The sequence below is a fragment of the Cebus imitator genome, unplaced genomic scaffold (assembly GCF_001604975.1).
Source record: "Cebus imitator isolate Cc_AM_T3 unplaced genomic scaffold, Cebus_imitator-1.0 Scaffold25, whole genome shotgun sequence".
Classification (NCBI taxonomy): domain Eukaryota; kingdom Metazoa; phylum Chordata; class Mammalia; order Primates; family Cebidae; genus Cebus; species Cebus imitator.
In genome coordinates this window covers 3043209-3070660 of record NW_016107340.1, presented here as the reverse complement: position 1 = coordinate 3070660, position 27452 = coordinate 3043209, and positions in this window count along the sequence as shown.

Sequence of the window (27452 nt, the reverse complement as noted above, 5' to 3'; positions counted from 1 at the left end):
GTCAGATGTCTAGGAGTACCAGACCGGGTGCATGTACTGTTGGCCAAAGCCAAAGAAATTTGATACTTTAGTTCACCTGTGCAGGTTGACGGTGGTTAAATTTATTATTTGCATCAGGCATTTTAAAATATAGGCAGTGCTGATTATGTGAGGATAATTGGTTCCAGAAAAGGGCCACTTAAAGTGAGTTTATGTAAAACAAGAGTCACTATCTTTAAAGTTTAAAATTATGAAAATAAGTTTACTTGATTAGGCTTGCAGCTAAGGGTATATGTGTACCTAAAATTTCCATAGAACTATAATGAGAGTAACGAGAATGTCATTTTGTTTCACTTTGGTGTAAATTTTTCCTACAAACCTTCTCCTCACATTTAACTTTCTCTGCAAATTCAGAGGAGGATTACTCAGCAGGTAGGGGGAGCCACTTAAAATTGTCAAGGTTCAAAGATTTCCTTAATCCTCTGATATTTAAGTCTTTCCATTACGTAGGCCCATCATTGTTGCCCAGGATCTTTGATTTCAATTTACAGTTGATTTTTGTGCTGTTTTTGCATTATGTAGTTGAAAAACTGCAAGCATCAGGTGACTGCCAAAAAGAACAAAGATATTGAAGTAAAAAAAAAAGGCTGGGTCTAGTGTGAACCTGGAAATAGGATGGGGTTCTTTTTTGGTAAGTGGTCAATTTGTGAGTGATTATTATTTTTTTTTTGCTTTCATATGAAGATTGCTTTCTTCCCTCTGCAACCTGGTACTTTTTGCCAGGAGACCACGGGAGAAACCCCTGTAAGGAAAATAGCTCATTGCTGTCCATTGAAAAAGGATCACTAACTTGGCTGACCCAGGAACTCCAAGCTGGGAACCACTAGATCTTTATTACAGTCCTTCTGTCCCTAATATTCTATACTTTTAATTATATGCTCTTTGTTTTCTGATGTGGAAATTAATTGAAAGCTTGAGGGATTGTTATCTGCTGGAGGTCACATGGCTAATTACTCACTAAAGCAGGTATGGAATTTGGATTTCTGACTTTTTTTGTTGTTTTTTTGTTTTTTACTTTTTCGTTTTGAGAGGGAGTCTTGCACTTGTTACCCAGGCTGGAGTGCCGTGGTTTGCTCTTGGCTCACTGCAACCTCCGCCTCCCAGGCTCAAGTGATTTTCCTGTCTCAGCCTTGAGAGTAGCTGGGATTACAGGCATGCGTCACTGCATCATGCCTGTGACTTTTTCTTTGGACACTTTAAAATAATATTTAGCTGAGGCTGGGCACAGTGGCTCATCCCTGTAATCCCAGAACTTTGGGAGGCCAAGATGGGCGAATCATCTGAGGTCAGGAGTTCAAGACCAGCTTGACCAACATAGTAAAACCCATCTCTACTAATAAAACAAAAATTGGTCGGGCATGATGACAGGTGCCTGTAATCCTAGCTACTCAGGAGGCTGAGAAAGAAGAATCACTTGAACCCTCAAGGCAGAGGCTGCAGTGAGCCAAGATCATGCTATTGCACTCCAGCCTAGGCGACAAGAGTGAAACTCCATCTCAAAATTAACTAAATAAATAAAGCAATATTTTGTTGAACTTGCCCTGTGGAAAAAAAAAAAATAAACTAAAATAATATTTTATGGTGAAGCAGGAGGGCTGCAAACAAACTTCTTGAACACCAAACAGGGAAGGAAGTGGTATTTATTCAGCCTGGAGCTGCAGCAGCACAGATGCCTCAATAACCCAGCTCCCCAACAAAGAAAACTCTGGCCCTTTTAAAGGCTTACAGTCTAAGAGGTGCACCTGTGAGAGGGTCAAGAGCTCTGGGGACGTGACTTAGGTGGGGGGGGTCTAATCGTGTTTAGCAAGAACAGTACCTTCCAGGGAAAATTCCTTCATATCATGACAGTGGTTAGCAGTACGGGGTTTAATCCTTTAGACCTGACCTGTGGGCCCCAACCGGTCCCTCCTTTGGCTGATTTTTAACTTCTCCTTTTGAGATGCAATGGAGAAGGCTAAAGGGGAAACGGGCCTTAGATGTTCGGGAGGAGGGGTATCCTTCCTCAATAGCCGGGTGCAGTGGCTCATGCCTGTAATCCCAGCACTTTGGGAGGCTGAGGCGGGCGGATCGCAAGGTCAGAGATCGAGACCATCCTGGCCAACATGGTGAAACCCTGTCTCTACTAAAAAATACAAAAATTAGCCAGGTGTGGTGGCATGCACGTGTAGTCACAACTACTGGGGAGGCTGAGGCAGGAGAATCACTTGAACCAGGGAGGTGGAGGTTGCAGGAAGCCAAGATTGTGGCAGTGCACTCCAGCCTGGGCGACAGAGTGAGACTCCGTCTCAAAAACAACAAAAACCCAAAAAACTAAATAAATAAAATAATATTTTGTTGAACTTGCACTGTGGAGAAAAAAAATAACAGAAATAAAATAATATTTTGTAGTTGAAACTATTTACGATTTGTTAATTTAATTCATGCCATATCTTTAAGCTCTGAGATATTTTAACTTTGTTAAACAGAAACATACATATTAAAAAAAAAAAAAAAGAAATATACATATTAAAACAACTGTTTCTTTCCCAGGAATCCTAATGGGTTTTATAGGGTTATATTATATTAGCATATCTTGTTTATTCTTTATTGTTATTTATTTATTTTTTTTTGGAGACCGAGTCTCTCTGTCACCAGGCTGAAGTGCAGTGGTGCAATTGCGGTTGACTGCAAACTTTGCCTCCTGGGTTCAAGTGATTATCGTGCCTCAGCCTCCAGAGTAACTGGGACTACAGTCATGTGCCATCACATCTGGCTAATTTCTATATTTTTAGCAGAGACGGGGTTTCACCACATTGGCCAGGCTAGTCTCAAACTCCTGACCTCAAGTGATCCACCCACCTTGGCCTCCCAAAGTGCTGGGATTACAGGTGTGAGCCACCACGTCCACCAGGTTTACTTTGTTTATTGTAACAAAATCTTTTTAGTCTGGAGATTAAAATTAAGTTGAGACTTCAGGCACTGGCAATTCAGCATAATTTGGTACAACCTAGGGAGTTATACCAAATGTTGCATTTGTCTTTTATGTCGTTTGTTAAAATGTTGCAAAGTCTCGGCAACACATGGCCTCAGTCATAAGAAGGCCATATAGATTGAATTGTCAAGGTGGGTTCCTTGAGTGTTGGGGAGGGACGCAGTCCTCCGGCTGTCACACCAGAGCCAAAGGAGAGGGATGCGTTTGTGTACTCAGCTTTGAAGTAAATGAACTTCAGTGTTACTGGTCTTCAAACATTTCAATGGATACAGTTTGGATTCATTTTAAATTATGGATCATTTCCCCTATAAATCTATTAATTTTATTTTGCAACTAGAGACAGAGAAATCACGAGCAGTATGTATAAAACAGAGTTAATCTGTAGCTTTGCATCAGTAGTAACTGGTGTAGATATATATGCATAGCTACACATTTCTTTATTTTTAAATTTTAGTTAATTTTTTGAGAGGGAGTCTCTTTCACCCAAGCTGGAGTGCAGTGGCTCACTCATCTCAGCTCACTGCAGCTTTTACCTCCCTGGTTCAAATGATTCTCATGCCTCAGCCTCCTGAGAAGCTGGGATTACAGGTGTGTGCTACTACTCCTGGCTAATTTTTGTATTTTTAGTAGAGACGGGGTTTCATCATGTTGGCCAGGCTGGTCTTGAACTTCTGACCTCAAGTGATCACTCACTTTGGCCTCCCAAAGTGCTGGGATTACAGGCATGAACCACTATACCCAATTGTTGTTGTTTTTTAATAAGTAAGGAAAATAAAGTGTTCTGATTACAGTAATATCATCAGATTTTTATGTATAAAGTGCCAGCTGAAATTAACTGCTTTCCATGTATATATGCTATAATTCTTAGCACAGTTTATACTTCTGTGATGTGACAGCAAATCACATGGAAAATATGTATTTTACCTTCAATCTGGTGATAGGAAAAATTGAAAATATTTTCTCTAATCAAAAGAATATTTTATTGCTTTCATTGATGGATGTGAACTCTTCTTTTAAAAGCTAGGAAAATGAGAGTACTGGGGGGAAAAACAACTTTAGACTCACTGGGCTAAGATCCTGGAGAAATGCTAAGTGCACAGCCTTTCAGAGAGAAAAAATTGGTATTCAAATGCGTGGGTTCTCAGCAGTGCACAGCTGATGGCCAGATGGTGACAGTTTGGGGAAAAGCAGGGCTGTCAGCACCAGGAACATTCGGGTTGCATACAGATGTTCTGTGTGGGCAGGGATGGAGGGAAGCCTTGCCTAACCAAGAGAGAACGTTGGTTAAGGAATTATTTAGGAAACGTTCACCTGAATAATGGGACAGACAGAAAAATGTTTAATTCAATTTCGTTACATATAAACAGGAAAACACGCTTGAGATCTTTGAGGTCACACTTTTTGAAGTTCTAGTAAGTGCAATAAGGAAAATGTTATTTTTGTCATCTCTAGGATGTAACAGTATACCTTGAGAAACTTAGAGGTTCAAAAAGAGCAGATCTATATGCCGTATTACCAGCTACACTGCATTCTAGCCTATAAGATTGCCAACCAATGGTTTTGTTTTTTTTTTAGAGACAGGGTCTCACTATGGTGCCCAGGCCGGAGTGCAGTGGCTATTCACAGGGGCGATCCCACTACTGATCAGCAAGGGATTTTTTTTTTTTGGGGGGGGAAAAAGAGAGAAAAAAAGAAAGAAAGAAAGAGAGAAAGAAAGAAAAGAATGAAAGAGAGAAAGAAAGAGGAAGAGAAAGAGGGAGAGAGAACAGGAGTCTTGCTTTATTGCCCAGGCTAGAATGCAGTCTAAAAATGGGTATTGAAAACCTCTTTTATGCCAATAATTGTGCTTAACAATAGAGACAGGAAGGAATAAGGGAAGAAAATAACAAACAAGCAGCCAACCAATATTTCATTTAAACCTCTGAAATGCTATGCAATTACTGAGGAGTGATTTACTTCCAATTACGTGGTCACTTTTAGAGTAGGTGTGTTGTGGTACTGATAAGAATGTATGTTTTGTGGATTTGGGGTGGAGAGTTTTGTAAATGTTTATTAAGTTTACTTGTTCCGGTCTGAGTTCAAGTCCTGGATATCCTTGTTAATTTTCTGTCTTGCTGATCTGTCTAATATTGACAACGTGATGTTAAAGTCTCCCACTATTGTTGTGTGGGAGTCTAAGTCTCTTTATAAGTCATTAAGAACTTTGCATCTGGGTGCCCCTGTATTGGGTGTGTATATATTTAGGATCGTTAGCTCTTCTTGTTGCATTGATCCTTTTACCATTATGTAATGTCCTTCCTTGCCTCTTTTGATCTTTGTTGCTTTAAAGTCCATTTTATCAGAGGCGAGAATTGCAACTCCTGCTAGCAGGGGAGTTTTGACCTGCTCCGTTTCCTACCTGGGCCGGTTCACCCCTCCTTAGGCAACCTGGTGGTCACCTGCTTCCAGGACGTCACCATACTGATGCCGAACTTAGTGCAGACACCCAATCAACATAGCGCACTACAGCCCAGAACTCCTGGGGCCAAGCGATCCTCCCACCTCAGCCTCCTGAGTAGCTGGGTCTACAGGCAGTGTGCCACCGCGTTTGGTGCCAATGTTTTTTTTTTTTTTTTTGATACCGTCACTGTGAGGAACAGGTACACTGGAGCAATGCCAGTTTTCAGAGTCAGCAGTATCCATCTACTTGATGCTATATGGTTAACTTTGCTGTTGTACTTAAACCTTGCTCTTTATATAGAGGCTGAAAAATTCTACTCTTCAAGCTGCACTGTACTAAAGAAAGGAAGGGGGATGGGAGAGAGAAAGGAAAGTGAGCAAACAGGGTAGGGTAGTGGTAAGTGAATCATAGAAATATAAATCTAGAAGGAAGCAACACTTGGAAAGAAATCCCAGGAAAGGCCGGTTGTGGTGGCTCACGCCTATAATCCCAGCACTTTTGGTGGCTGAAGTGGGTGGATCACTTGAGGTCAGGAATTCAAGACCAGCCTGGCCAACATGGTGAAATCCTGTCTCTACCAAAAATACAAAAATTAGCTGGGTGTGGCAGTGCACGTCTGTGATCCCAGATACTTGGGAGGTTGAGCCACAAGAATTGCTTCAACCCAGGAGGCAATAGTTGCAGTTAGCCAAGATAATGCCACTGCACTCCAGCCTAGGTGACAGAGTGAGACTCCATCTCAAAAAAAAAAAAAAAAAAGAAAATCTCAGGAAAATCTCTATTCCATTGGGCTTGTCTTGGCTCAAAGCAGCCTTTGAATAATGTTCTCTTTAGATGGTTACATTAGCAGAAATCTGCAGGTCTAAAATGGTCATCAATTTCATTATGATGTATAAATGTGGATGTTAACTTTCACTAAACTATATAGCAGATTAATGTGTTGAGCTGTACAGACTATGCTGAGTGCCATGATTATATGTATTAAGCTTCAAAAAAGAGAATGGCTTTCAGTCTTCCTTCAGGTAGCTTCAAGAATCTGGTCTTTGTAATTCTACAGACATTGGCAAAATAACTTCATTCACAGGATCAACTGTGGTCGCTATCTGCTATTTCTCTTGATTCAGAGGGATATGAGATTGGAGAGATTGCAGGGTATGCCCTCTAGCTAGGAATCCCCCTGCTCCTCCTTAACATGCCTGAGGATGGTGAGAAGCAGTGAGAAGGAAAATGTTTCCATGTGTCCCTTGTTTTGGGAGAAAACCTATAGGTAAAGAACATTCGATCTATAATTATGTTGATTCATAGCCATCAATTTAAAAAGGAACTTGAAGTGATACTACAGGAGAGCAAACAGAGACCAAGCAGCTGTTTAATGACAAGCTTCAGGGAGAAAAGCAAAGGCTTCTGATTTACTGTTTGTACTGTATTGCTTTCCATAGTTAAGCATTCCCGGGGCTTTGGAGTTTGGAGGGTGTATAGGGATTTGATTTTAGCTCTCCACTAGTCTTACCCTTGATCCAGAACTGATACACAACCATTGTTCAGTATTTTCATCCTTGGAGGCAGGAATGGAACTATTCCCACCCAAGCCACAGAATGAGAGTAGGGGGGAAGGAAATCAAGGCATTCTCACCCAAAGAATGGAGATTGGTGCTAAGCAAACAGCAGGACACTACAGGTGTTAGATGATTTCTTTCAATGCAGTTTCAGATCTAAATGGCTGTATTAATTATGCTTTTTAAATTTGTATGCTTAAACTTTTCAAAACTCTTTCCCATCTATTATCTAATTTTAACCTGTTAGCCCTCTATTTGAAGAGGCAATATAGAATACTGATTACAAGCACAGATGCTGTGGCCAGTGTTCAACACTTGTCAAGATGTATGTTCTTTGGTGAATTTCACTTATCTATGCCACAGTTTTTTCAACTGTAAAATGAGGATAATATTAGTAGCCTCTTTATAAGTTGGTTATGAGGGCTATAAAAGTTAATATACATAAAACTCGTAATGGTACCACTCTCATACTAAACTATCAAAAAGTGTTAGCTATTTTGAGCAAACTAGGGTCGTGAGAAGTTAAATCATTTAGAGAAGCTAAAGTCCACCAAAATCCTAAGGCCACAAGACCAGTAAGTGATGAAGCCAGGACTCGAAAGCTAGTTTAACTACGTCAATTCTAGAATTCATTTTCAACACTAGGATATTGTATGCATATATAAATATACATACATGCACAAATACATGCATGCGTATGTCTTCCTATCTGTCTGTTTATTTATCTATCTATCTCTCTATCTATCCAGAAAGAGAAAGTCTGAAATCGGAGAGAGGAGAAAGGTCCAGAATTTGTACAGATTTATAATACATGTCATGTTACTGTAATTATGTAATTATGTATGAGTATTTTTTCTGTGATTATTAGACAGGAACTCTCTCTTCTTTTTCAGAAGAAATTAGAACCAAGTACATAAAGTGTCTCCCCATATGCACAGATGCTGTGAGATGAGAAAATGGAAGAACATTTGGATGAAGTAATGAATGAAAGAATCAATGAACGTACGAACATGCAGGGTTAGCTTTTTTTTTTTTTTTTTTTTTTGGATAGAGTTTCACTCTTGTTCCCCAGGCTGGAGTGCAAGGGCATGATCTAGGCTCACTGCAATCTCAGATTCCTGGGTTCAAACAATTCTCCTGGCTCAGCCTCCCAAGTAGCTGGGATTACAGGCACCCACCACCACGCACAGCTAATTTTCGTAGTTTAGTAGAGACAATGTTTCATCAAGTTGGTCAGATTGGTCTCAAACTTCTGATCTCAGGTAATCCACCCACCTCGGCCTCCCAAAGTGCTGGGATTACAGTCGTTAGCCACTGCATTGGGCCAAGACCCATGTACATGTGCCACCGTGGAATACTATGCAGCCATAAAAAATGGTGAGTTTGTGTCCTTTGTAGGGACATGGATGAATCCAGAAAACATCATTCTCAGTAAACTGACACAAGAACAGAAAACCAAACACCAAATGTTCTCACTCATAGGCGGGTGTTGAGCAATGAGAACACATGGACACAGGGAGAGGAACATCACACACAGGGGTATGTTGTGGGGTGGGGGGTAGGGGAGGGACAGTGCATTGGGGAGGCTGGGAAGGGATAACACTGGGAGAAATGGCTGATGTAGGTGACAGGGGGATGGAGACAGCAAACCATCATGGCATATGTGTACCCATGCAAGATCTGCACATGTACCCCAGAACTTAAAGTACAGTAATAAAAAAACAAATACACAAAAACCCAATCAACCAAACAAAAAAACACAGCTTCAAGTGGTCTAACTGCACTTATTCTTGGGGACTAAAATTATTAAAATGTCTAATAACTTTGGAATTCAGTGTTTCCTCAGTGTAGCACAGCCCACTTTCCTGGTTTTAAAGAGCCAGTCTTCCTTTTCTCTGTTATGATTTTCTTCCTTTGCCTGAAATCTTCAGTGGGAAAATGAAAAGCTGTAAAAATTATGCTTTAACAATCATCTAACTTTTTCATCTAGTTCTCTGACCCCCTCATCACCCCAATCCCAGTTTCTGCCTACAAATAAACAATAAAGGCTTTTATGACCCTACCTCACTGCCCCCTCCTCAAGAAAATCATTGTTTCCTACCATTCTATGGCTGGCTACTTGGTGAGCTAATCACTAGCAACAAATAAAGATTTGAGCTGTATGCAAATGAACAAACTAATAATAAAAGTCTGTATGCACCCTACAGCATTCTCTAAGCCATTCATCCTTTTAATTCAATTTTCCTTGAAATTATACCCTATCCTAAACATTTCCATACCAAAGAGATGGCATGGAGCCCTCCAGCATCTCACTTATTATGTATGTTGCTTCACTGTGATTTGTAGATATGCTTGTTTGATTTCTCCTAATTATAGGTTTCTAAATTAATTTTATTCATTCTCCACATAAAACCATGATAACTAAATTTCTGCAACAATCTGCCTCAGGGATGCACATAGTACATATTCCCTCCCTTTTGCTCTCCTGCCCTAACTACTCTGGGGCTTAATTTTTGCTCTTTCCTTCACCGCTTAACACTTAAGAAAATCAGATTTTAAGTTATTATCAGGATCTTCATTTTCACTTGAATATTTAAATAGTTTATTCTGTAGGACACATTTGCAAGATTTAGGATAATGAATATTAGCCAGTTTTTTTTTTTCTCTTTTTAATAAATTTTTTCAAACTTAAGTCCAGGGGTACAAGTGCAGGTTTGTTACATAGGTAAACTTGTGTCATGGGGGTTTGTTATACAGATTACTTCATTACCCACATATTAAGGCTAGAATCCATGAGTTATTTTTCCTGGTCATCTTCCTCCTCCCCCACTTCACTCTTCAATAGGCCCCAGTGTGTGCTGTTCTCCTCTGTGTGTCCATGTATTCTCATCATTTAGCTCCCACTTATAAGTCAGAACATGTGGTGTTTGGTTTCCTGGTCCTGTTAGTTTAGTTTGCTAACAATAATAGCCTCTAGCTCCATCCATGTCCCTGCAAAGGACATGACCTTGTTCTTTTTTTATGGCTGCATCGTGTTCCATGGTGTACATTTACCACATTGTCTTTATCCAGTCTATCACTGATGGGGATTTAGGTTGATTCCATGTCTTTGCTATTGTGAATAGTACTGCAATGAACATACACATGCCTGTGTCTTTATAATAGAATAATTTACGTTCCTTTGGGTATATACTCAGTAATGGGATTGCTGGGTCAAATGATATTTCGGTCTTTAGGTCTTTGAGGAATTGCTACATTGTCTTCCACAATTAGCCAGATTTTTAATATTAAATTTAAAAAGTTGGGTCAAAAATATGCAGCTGTAGAGGCCAAAGGAAACTTTCCCTTGTCATCTGAAGTTTCATTGAAAAATCAGCTTGCAAAGGGCAGATTATTTGGAGGAAAAGCATATAAATGTATTTAACCTGTACGTGGGAAGAACCACAGAGTGATTACCCACCCCCACAATGTGGTCCGGAGGCTTACAAACTATCCTGCCAATACAGGTTATTGGTGGGGGGGCGGAGGAAGAAGAATTCCATTGGGGGGATTACTAGGGAGAATGAGTGGGTCAGAAAACAGATTAATTTGTACATTATCTTGTGAAAGGTTCTGTTCAGTTATGGTTACATTCTTGGTCTTACCCAAAGGGTAAGAAATAACAATTGTTCCTTTTGATGGGTCTGGGTCTTCGGCAAAAAAAAAAGCTTTGGGGAGGTAGTCAAAAAGTCACAATATTTTGGGGTATCAGTTTCTAACCCCAACACAGCCAATAGTCATTTGGAGTACCAGCTGTTTATTATAGATACAACTATGGCATTGACCTATAAAAATCTTAGGATTTCCACAATTCAATCTGCTTTTCCAATAGCTAATTATGAAAGAGACTGCCTGAATTAGTCTTTTCTTTTTTTTTTTTTTCCTTTTTCTTTTTTTTTTGAGACAGGGTCTCAGGCTGTTGCCCAGGCTGGAGTGAAGTGGCATGATCACAGCATACCGCAGCCTCAGCATCACCCTGCAACCCCTCGGGCTCAAAGGTGATCCTCCCACCTCAGCCCCCTGAGTTGCTAGGACTACAGGCAAGCATCACCACACCTGACTAATTTTTGATTTTTTGTAGAGAGGAGGTCTCAGCATGTTGCACAGGTTTGGTCTCAAACTAGATACAAGTGATCCTCCCCCCTCAGGCTCCCAAAGTGCTGGGATTATAGGCCTGAGCCACCCAGACCAGCACTGAATTAGTCTTAATGATAAGAACTCAGAATAAATTGGGAGACATGAAATGTAATTTTTGGTTTTATTGTTGACTCATGTTTAGATTAAGGCAACAAGGCCAGCCATATCCATAAACAGAGTGGACATTCACTAAGTATCATTTTAGGCCTGGTGCAGTGGCTCATGCCTGTAACACCAGCACTTTGGGAAGCTGAGATAGGTGGATCACTTGAGCTCAGGAGTTCAAGACCAGCCTGGGCAACATGGCGAAACCCTGCTCCTATTTATTTAAAATTATTTTTTTAAGTGTCATTTTGATGGGGTGAGTGCTAGTATTGTTCTCATACAAGTGCCTGGTGTTTTATTATTGAAGTTTAATTTATTTGTCTTGTCTTTCTCTTTTAGAGAGCAAAGGGAAGTAATGTATTAAGACTCTAATAACATGCTATGACTTAATATGCTATATTACTGGGCTCTTTGCTATATGACAGCAGAGTGTGTGTGTGTGTGTGTGTGTGTGTGTGTGTGTGTGTGTGAATGATGTTTATAGGTAAAGTGAATAAGGCAAAGTGAGAAGGCAAAATAGCAGAAAAGGTTGTTTGGGGACAAGGAAGACAAATTACCTTTTTTTTTTAAGTGGAGTTACTTTGTCACCCAGGTTGGAATGCAGTGGCATGATCTCCACTCACTGCAACCTCCACCACCAGAGTTCAAGTGATTCTCCTCATTCAGCCTCCCGAGTAGCTGGGATTACAGGCACATGCCATCATGCCTGGCTAATATTTGTATTTTTTTTGTAGAGATGGGGTTTCAACATGTTGGCCAGGCTGGTCTCGAACTCCTGACCTCAAGTGATCCATCCACCTCGGCTTCCCAAAGTGCTAGGATTACAGGCATGAGCCACCACGCCTGGCCAACAAATTGCCTTTGTGTGTGTGTGTGTGTGTGTGTGTGTGTGTGTGTGTGTTTGTTTGTTTAATAGTTTTTGTTTTTTGTTTGTTCGTAGAGACGAGGTCTCCCTGTGTTGACCAGGCTGCTCTCAAACCCCTGTCTTCAAGTGATTTTTCTGCTTCAATCTCCCAAAGTGTTGGGATTACAGATATAAGCCACTGCACCTGGTCTTTTCCATTTCTTAAACTATGAAATAGGTGAGCTGCTATGAATCTATACAGTTATTTGAAGATATGTCAGCTATTGGTTGATATGTGCTTAGAAAGCAATGCTAGACAAATAAATGACATCAGTCATCTAAATGAAAACATCAGACATCCCCAGTGATGTGCTATTCTTGACCTATAATTCCTGACAGTGAATAGAACTGTTAGGCAACACGTATGCACATACACCTCTAATTCCCTCATATAATACCTTTTATATTGAGCCATCTAAGCTACCACATAACCGTGGCAGCTGATATAATACATTTTTTTTTTTTTTAACCAGAAGTTGCTTCCCCTCCTTAGGGCTTATACTTTATAAAATGCTATTCTGTTTTTCAGTTCTTCCAATATAATTTGTAGAAGGCAATGACAGGCTGCAATTTCAAATCCACTTAGCTTTCTTTCCTCTGAATAATCCTATTTGACAGGCTCCCTTCCATGCCTTTTTCTTTTCATTAAGAACATCTTCAGTTTGGTCTGTCTGAGCAAAAAGTAGATTAACTGTATAGTTCTAGGAACACAACTGCTATGTACTGAGAGGTGAAGATGAGAATTTCAAAAATGAATTTCTCTTTATCAGGAATACAGAGACTTAAGAACACTTCTCGGGCAGGGTGGCTCACACCTGTAATCCCAGCACTTTGGGGGGCTAAGGCGGGCAGATCACGAGGTTAAGAGATCGAGACCATCCTGGCCAACAGGAGAAACCCCATCTCTACTAAAAATACAAAAAAAATTAGCCGAGTATGGTGGCACATGCCTGTAATCCCAGCTACTCAGGAGGCTGAGGTAGGAGAACTGCTTGAACCCAGGAGTCAGAGGTTGCAGTGAGTAGAGACTGAGCCATTGCCTACCAGCCTGGGCGACAGAGTGAGACTCTGTCTCAAAAAAAAGAAAGAAAAGTTGCCATTTTTAATATATTATAGAAGACTATTTTTCTTAGGAAAAATATATTTTCTTCATTTCAAAAGAAAATTTAAAAACAAAATTTTGAGATGAATTAGTTGATTACAACAGTTATGTACATACTATTTCCTCCAAAAAGCTTAACTGAGTTCATCCAGCATTTCAGGAACTTAGAAAAAGTCACACATTACCCTTGGTGGGAAAAAAAAAAAAAAAACTATTATGGCATCTAGAGGTTAAGCAGCTTGCCAAGTTTGCTAAGTCAAGCCGTGGGATTGAGGATAAAGCTATAGGTTTCCTGTCTTCCAGATGATATCAGAGTGAGATAAGACCTACACACCAGGTGTTTCTAAACAGAAAGAGAGTAGAGACAGACACCCAGAACAAGGGCCCTACCCTCTTTCCCCAGGCCTTGCCTGTGTTCAAGAATATATAGGGCAGCTTTCTGAATTAATAAGATTATCTGTGGGAAAATGACTTGTGATTCACATCTTGAATGGTGTTGCCCACAGAAGTTTCTAGTGCATCTGCAGGTGCTGTCTGCAAAGTCTTAATGCCCAGGCAACAGGTGGTAAAATGGGCACCCCTTCTGCTGCTCTCCCCACCCTAGAGGGTTGAACACACTTGCACCTCTCTCCAAAATTTTCCTTTTAGGATAGTGGCGCTCCATGGTACAATAAAGTTGATCCCAAATGCATGGAAATAGATCCCCCCAGGCAGCACTGGAGGGGTTAAGGAGGGAGTGGACTCCATTTCAGTGGTCCTCTGCAGGTAAGGGCCCAGTGAGTCAGAGGCAGTTTTTCAGTCACTATCTCTGTGAAGCTTGTGGTCATCAACCACCTGGGGCAAGTGTTTGTTCAGCCAGAGAAACTACCATAGAGAATGTGGGAAGCCAAAGAGTAAGCTAAAAGGTGCAAACAATTGTGATAGATAATCCCATTTTCCCACTTTAGAAGTTGCATATCTAAATAGAAATGCAATGATGAAATCCATTGAACCACACTGTGTTTTCCAAAGAATACGGAGATATTTAGGAGAGCTAAGATGTCTTTTTGGTTTGCTGGAAAATACAGCCCTAGTTATGCAACTTTCATTCAGTGGCTTCCCTGATAGATATGATAGATAATCCCATTTTCCCACTTTAGAAGTTGCATATCTAGATAAAAATGCAATGATGAAATCCATTGAACCACACTGTGGTTTCCAAAGAATATGGAGATATTTAGGAGAGCTAAGATGTCTTTTTGGTTTGCTGGAAAATACATTCTAGTTATGCAACTTTCATTCAGTGGCTTCCTGTTAACTCACATTGTAAGACATTGTTTATAGGAGGATGCCATCCGCAGAAAGTTTAAAGGCTTTAATGCAGTATAAAAGGTTCATCCTTCTCACTCCTGATTTATTTCCCTAATCAACTTTATACCCTCCACCAGTCCCACCCCTCACCCTGTGCACACTCAAATAAATACACTCTCCGCTCTGTTATTCACAGTTTCCCAGTAACATCAGGATTTTTACTCACACATCTCTCTTCCTTCGGTATCCACCCTAACCCCTCCTTGTCTGCCTGCAAAGCTCAAGCTTCACCTTCTGTATAAACCTAAACTGGCTAGGTTTATACAGAAACCACAATTTTATTGTGGTGGTAACCCCACCCCACAATAAAATTGACCCTTTGGCCAGGTGCAGTGGCTCACGCCTTTAATCTCAGCACTTTGGGAAGCCAAGGTGGGAGGATTACCTGAGGTTGGGAGTTTGAGACCAGCCAGATCAACATGGAGAAACTCCGTCTCTACTGAAAATACAAAATTAGCAGAGCATGGTGACACATGCCTGTAATCCCAGCTACTCGGGAGGCTGAGGCAGGAGAATTGCTTGAATCCAGGAAGCGGAGGTTGTGGTGAGCGGAGATTGCACCATTGCACTCCAGCAGGGGCAATAAGAGTGAAACTCCATCTCAAAAAAAAAAAAAAAAAAAGAGCCTTTTACTTTCAAACTCCCATATAGCCCACTTGATTATTTTACCTATTTGTTTACAACTCTATCTTCCCGGACTAGACAGACTGTAAGCTCCTTGTGGTGAGATCTGTGTTTTATCTTCAAAGTCTTCTGAAAGTAACATGGTGTCCCAGGACTTAAATACATTTATTGAATGAATAATGATTGATGTTCTTTGCTCTGTTCTATCTATCCTCTGATAGAACAACCTACAGTTGCAGGATTTTGGTTTGTTGGTGTGTGTATTTTTTTTTTTTTTTTTTAAGACGGAGTCTCTCTGTCACCCAGGCTGGAGTGTAGTGGTGCAATCTCGGCTCACTGCAACCTCCACATCCCGGGTTCAAGAGATTCTCCTGGCTCAGCCTCCCAAGTAGCTGGGATTAGAGGCATTCACCACCATGCCCAGCTAATTTTTGTACTTTTTTTTTTGAGGCAAGTTTTGCTCTTGTCACCCAGACTGGAGTGCAATGGCACAATCTTGGCTCACTGCAACCTCTACCTCCCAGGTTCAAGCAATTCTCCTGCCTCGGCCTCCCAAGTAGCTGGGATTATAGGTGCCCACCATACTGCCTGGCTTTTTCTTTTTGTATTTTTAGTAGAGATGGGCTTTTGCCATGTTGGCCAGGCTGGTCTTATACTTCTGACCTCAGGTGATCTGCCTGCCTCAGCCTCCCAAAGTGCTGTGATTTCAGGTGTGAGCCACTGCTCCTGGCCTAATTTTTGTTTTAGTGGAGACAAGGTTTTGTAATGTTGGCCAGGGTGGTCTTGAACTCCATACTTCAAGTGATCCATTCACCTTCACGTCCCAAAGTGCTGAGATTATAGACTTGAGCCACTGTGCCCAGCCCAGTTGTGGTTTTTTAAGCTGTGAGGAATTTGGGAGAATGGAATGGAAAGATTCTGGAAACTCAAAGTCCAATTTAAGTCCTGACTGTGCTGAATTCTATTTGGAAACAATTTATTCCTCTTTTTTTTCCTTTGGCTACTTAAATTCCCAGATAAGTATAACCCAGGAAGTTTGTTTTTGAGACAATCTCGCTCTGTCACCCAAGCTGGAGTACGGTGGTGCAGTCTAGGCTCATCGCAACTTCTGCCTTCCAGGTTCAAATGATTCTCGTGTCTCAGCCTCCTGAGTAGCTGGTATTACAGCATGTGCCACCGTGCCCAACTAATTTTTGTATTTTTAGTAGAGATAGGGTTTCACCATGTTGGCCTGGCTATTGTCAAAACTCCTGACCTCAAGTGATCTGCCCGCCTCAGCCTCCCAAAGTGCTGGGATTACAGGTGTGAGCCACTGTGGCAACCAGGAAAATTTTGAACAATACTGATGTCTGGGTAACCACTCTAGAAATTCTACATAAATTGGCCTAGAACAAGGGCAGGCTTTGGGGGTCTTAAGCACACCAGGTGACTTTAATATGCAATCAGGGTTGGAAAACACTGCTTTAAGAGGACTTACCCAGGACCAGGACCTACATATCCCATGTATACTGAAAACTACCAACTTTACAGGTTCAGCTTTAACCTACTGCCTGACCTCCACACTCCAGAACAAAAATACCTCATTAATATTATCTAATAGGACATGTGCGGTGGTCTCCCAAAGTACTGGGATTACAGGCATTGGCGTGAGCCACTGCAACCAGTTTAGAATTTGCATTTGAATGTGGGACGAGGTAAAGGGAAGAGTCAAGAATGTCACTAACAGTTGTTGCTGGCTCATGGCTGGCTGGCAGTACCTTCAATGAGCTAGGGAAAAGAGGAGGAGGAGGAGATTTCAAGAAGAAAGGGAGAACTTGTTTTAGACATGGCATATTCTAGGTGGTATTTATTATTTAACCCTACAAATTTTTTACTGAGGCATTTATCACTGTTAGGGGCTACGAGGATATATTTTTAATGAATAAATCCTAGTTCCTGTCTCTAAGAAGCTTGCAAAGTTTTATTTTACTTTACTTTTTTTGAGACAGAGTCTCACTCTGTTGTCCAGGCTGGAGTGCAGTGGCACGATCTTGGCTCACTGCAAACTCCGCCTCCGGGGTTCAAGCAATTCTCCTGCCTCAGCCTCCTGAGTAGCTGGGATTACAGGCATGCACCACCACACATGGCTAATTTTTGTATTTTTAGTAAAGACAGGGTTTCATCATGTTGGCCAGGCTAGTCTCAAACTCCTGGCCCTAAGTGATCTACCTGCTGGCCCTAAGTGATCCACCTGCCTGCCCTCAGCCTCCCAAAGTGCTGGGATTATGGGTGTGAGCCACTGCACGCAGCCTTGCAAAATTTTAAAGAAGCTATGAAAAGAACCACAATAAAAGATGAGTAAGGTAAGTGCCATAAGAATTATGAAGAAATGTAAAGGTGTTCAAAAAAGGTTTTATTTTTTTCATATTTGGTAGGTTGCTGGAGATAAGATTCAGGAGTGACTTCAAGGAGATGATGTGTGAGATGAATCCTAAAAAACTAACATTTTTATAAGTAGTGGCATTAGGGAGAGCATTTAAGGTAGAAAAATTGGTTCCACAACAGAATAGAACAGTAATGGGGCCAGGAATGTTTATGAGACTAGCACTGTACACTGAAGGTACTATGAATTGTGTATATCCTGATGATCAGAAATTAATCTAGAAAGACAGGCTAGATTTAAAGACAGGTTAACTTCAGAGTTAGGCAGGCCTGGGTTGGGACATGGTTCCACCACTTGCTAAACACCTAACCTAGGGAATATTACTTAACCTCTGTCAGCTCAGTTTTCTCATTTCTTTTTCTTTTTTTGTGATGGAGTCTCACTCTGTTGTCCAGGCTGGAGCGCAATGGCGCACTCTCGGCTCACCACAACTTCTGCCTCCCACGTTCAAGCAATTCTCCTGCCTAAGTCTCCCGAGTAGCTGGGACTACAGGTGCATGGCACTCTGCCCAGTCAATTTTTGCATTTTTAGTAAAGATGGGGTTTCACCATGTTGGTCAGGCTGGTCTCAAACTCCTGACCTCAGGTGAGCTGCTTGCCTCAGCCTCCCAAAGTGCTGGGATTACAGGCATGAGCCACCACGCCTGGCAGTTTTCTCTTTTCTAAAGTTAACATAATCATACGTTTTCCTTTTTAAAAATATTATTTTAATTTTTAATTTTTATTTCTTAGATAGTGTCACTCAGGCCACAGTGCAGTGGTGTGATCAGAGCCCACTGCAGCCTCCGACTCCTGGGTTAAAGTGATCTTGCTGCCTCAGCCTCCGAGTAGATAGGACTATGGGTACATGATACCACACCTGCGTAACATACTTAATTTGTTTGCAGAGACAGTACCGCACTATGTTGCCCAGGCTAGTCTCAAATTCCTGGGGTCAAGTGATCCTCAAATCTTAGACCCAGAAAGTATTGGGACTATAGGTGTGAGCTACGTTTCCTGGATTTTTAAGATTGTTTTGAGATACCTGGCTTTGTGGTGTTACACATAAGTAGGTTTTTGTCCATGGTTGTTGGCTAATAACTCCCTTAGCCCTTGTTAGTTTTTTGTTACAATGAGTGTCTTAGCCTCAGGGGCAGGCTTCAGGAAACAAAATCTCTCAGACTGTTTCCTGCCTTCCTTTTACCTGCCCTAAAGCAGCAGCCTAATCTTCCTGACCTTTCCCATTGTGGGTCTTAAAACACTACACATATTGGGTCCTACCCTATACCCTGAAGGAAGGAATGTGAGATCCAGAAGCTTCCAAAAAACCACAAGAGGACTCTGTTCAGAGAGCTTCAGAATAGCTGAATGTATGGAGCTTCCTGGAGGATGGTGTCCCCAGGGAGGGTGTGGAAGCTGCCTGCCGTTTCCTCCATGCCTTACCCTTGCATCCCTTCGTCTGTATCCTTTATAGTACCCTTTAAATAAACCGGAAAACATGTTTCCCTTAGTTGTGTGAGCTGCTCCAGCAAATTAACTGAACCTGAAGAGGGCTCATGGGAGCCCCAACTTGAAGCCGATTAGTCAGAAGTTCTGGAGGCCTGGAATTGCAGCTGGTGTCTGAAGCCGGGAGGCACTCAGAACTGAGCCTTCCACCTGTGGACCTCACACCATCTGAAGGAAGATAGTGTCAGAATTGAATTGGAGGAGACCCAGCTGGTGGCCACTACTTTGTGTGTGGGGAAAACTTCCCCCTCATTTAATCACAGAAATCTTCTGTGTTGATGATGACTGTGGAGGTGCAAGAGTAGATGAAAAATACAGTTTGAGAGAGTTTTTCAGAAGCAGGTTTATAGTGGTTGTTTAATAAATGGTAGGGACTATTATTTTGCAGAGGTCTTGAATTCCCGAGTGAAAAGTTTCTATTTTCTTTGCCAGTTTATGGAAGGTCTTGCACAAGGTAACTACGTTGAAATAATCTTCCAGCAAAATATAGGATGGAGGGAAGAGCGAGAGAGAGGAGGTAGAAAGACAAGTTAGGAGGGTATTTCATAGTCACCTACTAGATCAATTGCCTCCTCAGGCTATTATTTCATGGTTAATCAGTGATATCAGAGTCCTATTTTTGACCTTTCAGAATATAAAAATATTTTTTATTCCGTCTATTTTAATCCTGCTATTCTACTGTTGGCTTTCTCTGCCAGTGGGAGAAAGAAAAATTAGTGAAACTTCAATGAATCAATCACTAAAAAGGAGGAATTAAATATCTGTTGTTAATATGTGAAAGTGGCCGGGCGCGGTGGCTCACGCTTGTAATCCCAGCACTTTGGGAGGCCGAGGCGGGTGGATCATGAGGTCAAGAGATCGAGACCATCCTGGTCAACATGGTGAAACCCCGTCTCTACTAAAAATACAAAAAATTAGCTGGGCATGGTGGCGTGTGCCTGTAATCCCAGCTACTCAGGAGGCTGAGGCAGGAGAATTGCCTGAACCCAGGAGGTGGAGGTTGCGGTGAGCCGAGATCGCGCCATTGCACTCCAGCCTGGGTAACAAGAGTGAAACTCCGTCTCCAAAAAAAAAAAAAAAAAAAAAAAAAAAAAAAAAAAAAAAAAAAAAAAAAAAAAAAATATGTGAAAGTAAGAATCTTTGAAAGATTTGGTTGGAGCAGACTGAAGTTAATGACCTGAATTTAATTTTTTTCTTTTTTGCCTCCTCCTCCTCCAATTTTTTTATTTTTAAATTTTTAATTAATTTAATTATATCATTAAAAAGAGACAGTGTGTCTTGCTAAATTGCCTAAGCTGGTCTTGAACTTCTGCTGAATCTTCCTTCCTCAGCCTACTGAGTAGCCAGGATTACAGGTGTGAGCCACCAAGCCCAGTCCGAATGAGATCTGTTTAAATAATTTCTAACTTTTGGCTGGGCGCGGTGGCTCATGCCTGTATTCCTAACACTTTGAGAGGCCGAGGTGGTGGGTCACGAGGTCAGGAGTTTGAGACCAGCCTGACCAACATGGTGAAACCCCATCTCTACTAAAAATACACAAATGGGCCAGGAGTAGTGGCGGGTGTCTGTAATCCCAGCTACTTGGGAGGCGGAGGTTGGAGTGAGCCAAGATCTTATCACTGCACTCCAGCCTGGGTGACAGAGCAAGACTGTGTCTCAAAAGAAAAAAAAATCTTTCTTTAGTTCCAGCAACACAACTGAGTCACTACAGCATTCTTAGAATTTGTATCTAAGTAATTTTCTGGCATTTACTTTAAAAAAGGCAGTAGTAGGTCAGGTGCAGTGGCTCATGCCTATAATACCAGCACTTTGGGAGGCCGAGGCAGGTGGATCACCTAAGGTCAGGAGTTCAAGACCAGCCTGGCCAACATGGTGAAACCTCATCTCCACTGAAAATACAAAATTAGCCAGGCTTGGTGGTGTGCACCTATAGTCCCAGCTACCTGGAAGGCTGAAGCAGGAGAATCATTTGAACCCAGAAAGTGGAGGTTGCAGTGAGCCGAGATCGCATCTTTGCACTCCAGCCTGGGCAACGAGCAAAACTCCATCTCAAAAAACAAAAATAAATAAACAAAAACAAAACAAAAAAAAGGCAGTAGTAGGGCAAGGCTTATTCAGAGTCAGACTTGCCACTGACCAGCCACATAAGACCTCGGACAACTCATTTCACACTCCTGAACCTCAGATCCTACATCTATAATTTTAGGGGATAATTTATTCTCTGTCTTATTATCAGGGTTGTTGTAAGAACCAAATAAGTTAATGGATATAAACATGTTATGTCTTATAAACCACAAATGCAAAGGATTATTATTTGGACAAATCTACATCCACATAAATAAGGTACAATCATTAAAACTGCATCTGGGCTGGGTGTGGTGGCTCACGCCTGTAATACCAACACTTTGGGAGGCTGAGGCAAGCAGATTACCTGAGGTTGGGAGAGACCAGCCTGACCAACTTGGAGAAATCCTGTCTCTACTAAAAATACAAAATTAGCCAGGTGTGGTGGTGCATGCCTGTAATCCTAACTACTCAGGAGGCTGAGGCAGGAGAATCGCTTGAACCCAGAAGGTGGAGGTTGCAATCAGCCGAGATTGCACCATTACACTCCAGCCTGGGTAACAAGAACGAAACTCCAAAAACCAAAAACCAAAAAACTGCATCTGAAACTTTCTCACATACTTTGTTTCCTCCCCCGCCCTCTGAAGTTTTGCTCACTTTTTTTTTTTCAGTTGGCAAGAATTTTACTCCCATATGTCAACCACAATTAACCTCCCATTTTTGGTGAAATTTTCAAAGTATAATTTCTAAGCAATTTTGTCATTTTGACTTTCTGTTTGCTCTCTGCTGTTTTGGGGTAAGTATGAGAGAATTTGGTCTCATATCTAAATTATTTCACTAAGGACAATTTTGTGGCAGGAAAAGTTATTTTTCACTCATTTAATAAGACAACTTTTTATACAGCAAACTCTCATTAAGGGCTGTGCCACAGACTCTGGGGATGATTTAAGAGACTGAATCAGCACCTTTATCTTATGATGCATTGGAAGATGTGTTAGTTCCCCTAAGGAGAAAGAAGGGACAGACATTTAAAATAAAATCTCATTGCTGCCCTCTTTTTTTGGTTAATTTTCTGTTCTTGCCAACCAAAGGAAGCAGTTGCTTGTGAAATATAGACGCAAGCAACTGCTTCCTTTGGTTCCTGGGATGAGAAAATGTGTGTAATTACTTAATAAGGGGGGTGGGGAACTTACATAATTAAACTGAAATTTGGTGCATTTTATGGAAAGGGAAACCATTCCAACTAAGTTTCTGGCAGATAATAATGAACGAAAAATATTGAAAACATTTGCAGCTCTGAAGTCACACTTCTGTTGATACATATGGCGCTAATGGATTTTGTGCTCCTTTGCCTCCTGGTAAGCAGATGGTTTTATATTTGTGCTTAAGCTATGTTAGATGGCTTGGTGGAAAAAAGCAATGACCTTTAATCTCAAGTTTAGTTTTGGGTCTAACGATTTGTGCATTTTGCTCTGTCAAATATAAAGAAGAAAAACTTTTCACATGAATATGTCACTTTTAATACCCTTTAAGATACTCAAACAATGACTGGGCTTGTTGAATAAATCACAGTTGATCCTCAGAGATAGTTCCTTTTTTTTTTTTCCTCTTTTTTCACTGAAACCAAGAGTAGTTAACCAGTTTTATAACAGTTACTTATCTCACGAATAAAGTTAAAAGGTAAATTAGGCAACTGATTTGTCTCATCGGATTGCCTGGTGAAGTATAGTATACCAAATTCAAACAATAATAACACATTAAAAATATACACTCATTTTTGATAGGTTAACTGGAAAGTTATATTCCTGTAAATGTGTTGCTATAGAGCTACAGTAATGAGCTCTTTTCTCCACTCCCCCACTCTCACATTGTATTAGAAAAATATTAGACTATTCCAAATCCTAACAATTTAATTAAATTAATTAATTAATTTATTTTTTGAGACGGGGTCTTACTCTGTCTCCCAGGCTGGAGCGTAGTGGTGCAATCTCGGATCACTGCAACCTCTGCCTCCTGGGTTCAAGTGATTCTCGTGCCTCAGACTCCCAAGAAGCTGGGATTACAGGTACCTATCAGCATGCCTGGCTAATTTTTTCTCGTATTTTTAATAGAGATGGGGTTTCACCATCTTGGCCAGGCTGGTTTCTAACTCTTGACCTCAAGTGATCTGTCCACCTTGGCCTCTCAAAGTGCTGGGATTACAGGCATGAGCCATGAAACCCAGCCCTCAATTCCTAACAGTTTAAAACTGTATGTTCTATACAGTGATTACATAGTTTTTTAGTGAGCTAACCATTGTACCACAGCTCATTCAATATTCAATTAATGAAAAGAAACAGCACTTCACTTTTTTTTTTTTTTTAAAGACGGGGGTTTCACCATGTTGGTCAGGCTGGTCTTGAACTCCCGACCTCAGGTGATCCGCCTGCCTTGGCCTCCAAAGTGCTTGGATTACAGGCCTGAGCCACCACGCCCAGCCAGAAACAGCACTTCTAATTGATAAGCATGGCATGCATGCTTATAAATGAAATTTAAACAACAATGACAGGGGAAACAAATGTAGCTACCTGACTGTTTCTTGGAAGTAGATCGTTCAGAAATGATGGAAGAAAACTGTAGACCTCTGCATTCAAAATTCTTGGCTGGAAACTGAAATATACAGGAAAGTCAAGAAGGAGGAGTTGATGTTTTCCTTTTGGTAGGATAGAGGTACTAGAAGCAAAATAAGAGAAGGGGACGGGCTACAGCCGAGACAAATTACATCAATAAACACATTCTCACCTGGGCTCCCTGGATGCCAGGACTCTTTCAACACTACACGTAGTTGTGAGATAATTTCATAATTCCATAAGAGGAACTCTCACCCATTTTTACAGTTTGGTGTGTATGTGTGTGTGCGTATGTGTATGTATATATATACATATACATACATATATATATATGTATATATATACATACACATACGCACACACCCATACATATAACCACTCTGGAGAATGTATATAGCCATATAAACACTAATTGAGTAAAACTGTTTGGATCAAGAGATGATTCAATGGAAAACTTTCTGTGACATGTTAAGAGAAAAAAAGCAGGTTATAAAACAGCAAGTAGCAAGTGTAAAGCTTTTTTTTAAATTTTATTTTGGTGAAAAGTAGCTGTATAAACGTACATCTTACAACGAGGCCAGGTGCAGTGGCTCATGCCTATGGCGCCAGCACTTTGGGAAGCCAAGGCAGGAGGATCACTTGAGGCCAGGAGTTGGAGACTAGCCTGGGGAGAATGGCAAAACCCTGTCTCTAAAAAATAAACAATTATCCAGGTGTGGTGGTGCACTCCTGTAGTCCCAGCTACTCGGGAGGCTGAGGTGGGAGGATCGCTTGAGTCCAGAAGTAGACCATACCCAGCCCAAGAACATTGTATTTATATTTCCTTTCAGACCCTGGAACAGTAAACATTTGAGAAGTAAACTATTTAGGTAGATCAGTTTGTATATATTGAAGGAATCCTGTATCATGATGCCTGTTATTTAAGAGGAGTTATTAACTGAGGAGTAATACACTAAACAAAATCCAGTGCATACAACTATCATATAAACTTAGTTTTAAAAAATAAAAACTGATCCTTCTCTCTCTGAAATAATACAAGATTTGAGTTGAGTAAATTGCTATTAATAGCTATGCTATGTTCTGACTAGAGACCATCAGAAACCATAAGGAGTGAGGAAAACTGTAATATGTGTTGATGAAGAAGATGCTGGGAAATAGCCACTCACACATGCTACTAGTGGAAATATATTGTCACCACTCTGAAGAGCAATCTGGTAATATTCATGAAAAGCTTTAACATGGCAGGGCGAGGTAGCGCACACCTGTAATTCCAGCACTTTTGGGAAGCTGAGGCGGGAGGATCACTTGAGTCCAGAAGTTTAAGACCAGCCTAGGCAACATGATGAAATCTCATCTCTACTAAAAAAATACAAAAAATTAGCTGAGCATGGTGGTACACACCTGTATTCCTAGCTGCTCTAAGGGCTGAGGCAGGAGGATCACTTAAGCCTGGGAGGTAGAGGCTGCAGTGAGCCCTGATTATGCCACTGTACTCCAGCCTGTGTGACAGAGAGACCCTGCCTCAAGTAAATAAATAAATATAAAAAAGAAAATCTTTAACATTCTAGGTGTCTTTACAACCAACATTTCAGTTTCTGTGAACTTATCCTGGTGTCTCATGCCTGTAATCCCAGCACTTAGGGAGGCTGAGTCGGGCAGATCGCCTGAGGTTGGGAGTTCGAGACCAGTCTGACCAACATGGAGAAACCCTGTCTCTATTAAAAAATATAAAAATTAGCCAGGCTTGGTGCCACATGCCTGGAATCTCAGCTACTCGGGAGGTTAGGCAGAAAAATAGCTTGAACCCGATAGGCAGAGGTTGCAGTAAGCCAAGATCGTGCGCCATTGCACTCCAGTCCCTGCAACAACAGCGAAACTTCGTCTCAAAAAAAAAACAAAAAACAAAAAAACTAAAAAAACTTACCCTACAGAATATTCAAGAATGTGAACAAAACAATAGGGATGCTTATAGCATTGTTTATGATAATGAGCAATTAGAAATAGCTTAAATGTTCCATAAAAGATAATGTTTTGCTTTTGAGCTTGATTTAGTTATACCAACTATATAGTAGACTATGCAGCCATTAATAAGAATTTGTACATGAATGAATTTAATAAACCCAACGTTGAACAAAAGAAATGATGAGCAAAAGAGTATATACCACATGTCATTTGTATAGGGTTCAAAACTAGGCAAAAATAACTAGTGATTAACTTTGGGAGGGCCTCATGACAGAAGGTAGGCAAAGAGGGCTTCTGGAGTTCTGTGGATGTTCCATTTCTTGGTCTCAGGCTGATACATGGGAATGTTCATTTTGTGAGTGTTCATCGAGCTGTACACTGATGACTGTTTACTTTTCTGCATGTCTGCTATACTTCAATAACATTTACCAGAAGAAAGGTTATAAAGTATATTAATAACATAGAAAGATGTTCAGCATATATTAGTGAAGTGAAACATATAAAGAGGCTGAGCACAGTGGCTCATGGCTGTAATCCCAGCACTTTGGGAGGAGGCAGGAGAATCACTTGAGCCAGGTAGTTCAAGACCAGCCTAGGCAGCATAGTGAGAGCCTGTCTCTACAAAAATTTAAAAAAATTATCCAGGTGTGGTGGGGCACACCTATAGTACTAGCTACTCAGGAGGCTGAGGCAGGAGGACTGCTTGAGCCCAGGATGTCAAGGTTACAGTGAACTATGATTGTGCCACTACACTCCAGCCTGGGGAATGGAGCAAGACCCTGTTTCTAAAACAAAACAAAAATTTATCTCTCTTTCTCTAAATATATATATAGATACATACACATATATATGTGTATATATATATTATGTAGAAAAATAAATGGATAGATGTTGGATGTTCACAAAGTATCACCGGTAGACATCTCTGAGTGATGGGATAATAGGTGATTTTTATTTTTAATATTTTCTAAAATTGTTATAATAAAAATATATTTATTTAGGCTGGGTGTGGTGGTTCACGCCTATAATCCCAGCACTTTGGGAGGCCAAGGCAGGCCAGTCACCTGAGGTCAGGAGTTTGAGACCAGCCTGGCCAACATGGAGAAACCCCGTCTGTAGTAAAAAAATACAAAATTAGCCGGGCATGGTGGCAGATGCCTATAATTCCAGCTACTTGGAAGGCTGAGACAAGGGAATTGCATGAATCCAGGAGGCAGAGGTTGTGGTAAGCTGAGATCGCACCATTGCACTCCACCCTGGGCAACAAGAGCGACACTCCATCTCAAAAAAAAAAAATAATAATAATAAATAAATTAAAAATACATATTTATTTTAAAAGGGACAAGCATTATAATATCATTGTGAAAATAAAAGTATATATACATTTGCTGAAATAGAGAGCAGAGTTAATTGTGCAAATAGTGAGGACCTAGAGAAAGAGATGACTGAGATGAATTAGGATTAAACAACCTGACATTTTACAAAGCCTTGATTAAAAAAAAATCGAACACTTTTTATTCTAGAGGTACATGGCATGTGAATTCACAATGAACGTAGGATGTGAAAATTCTATGACCCTACTAGTCCACTAGGCGATACCAAGCAGTCTGGATCTTAGTTGCCCTGTCTGTAGAATGGGTTTA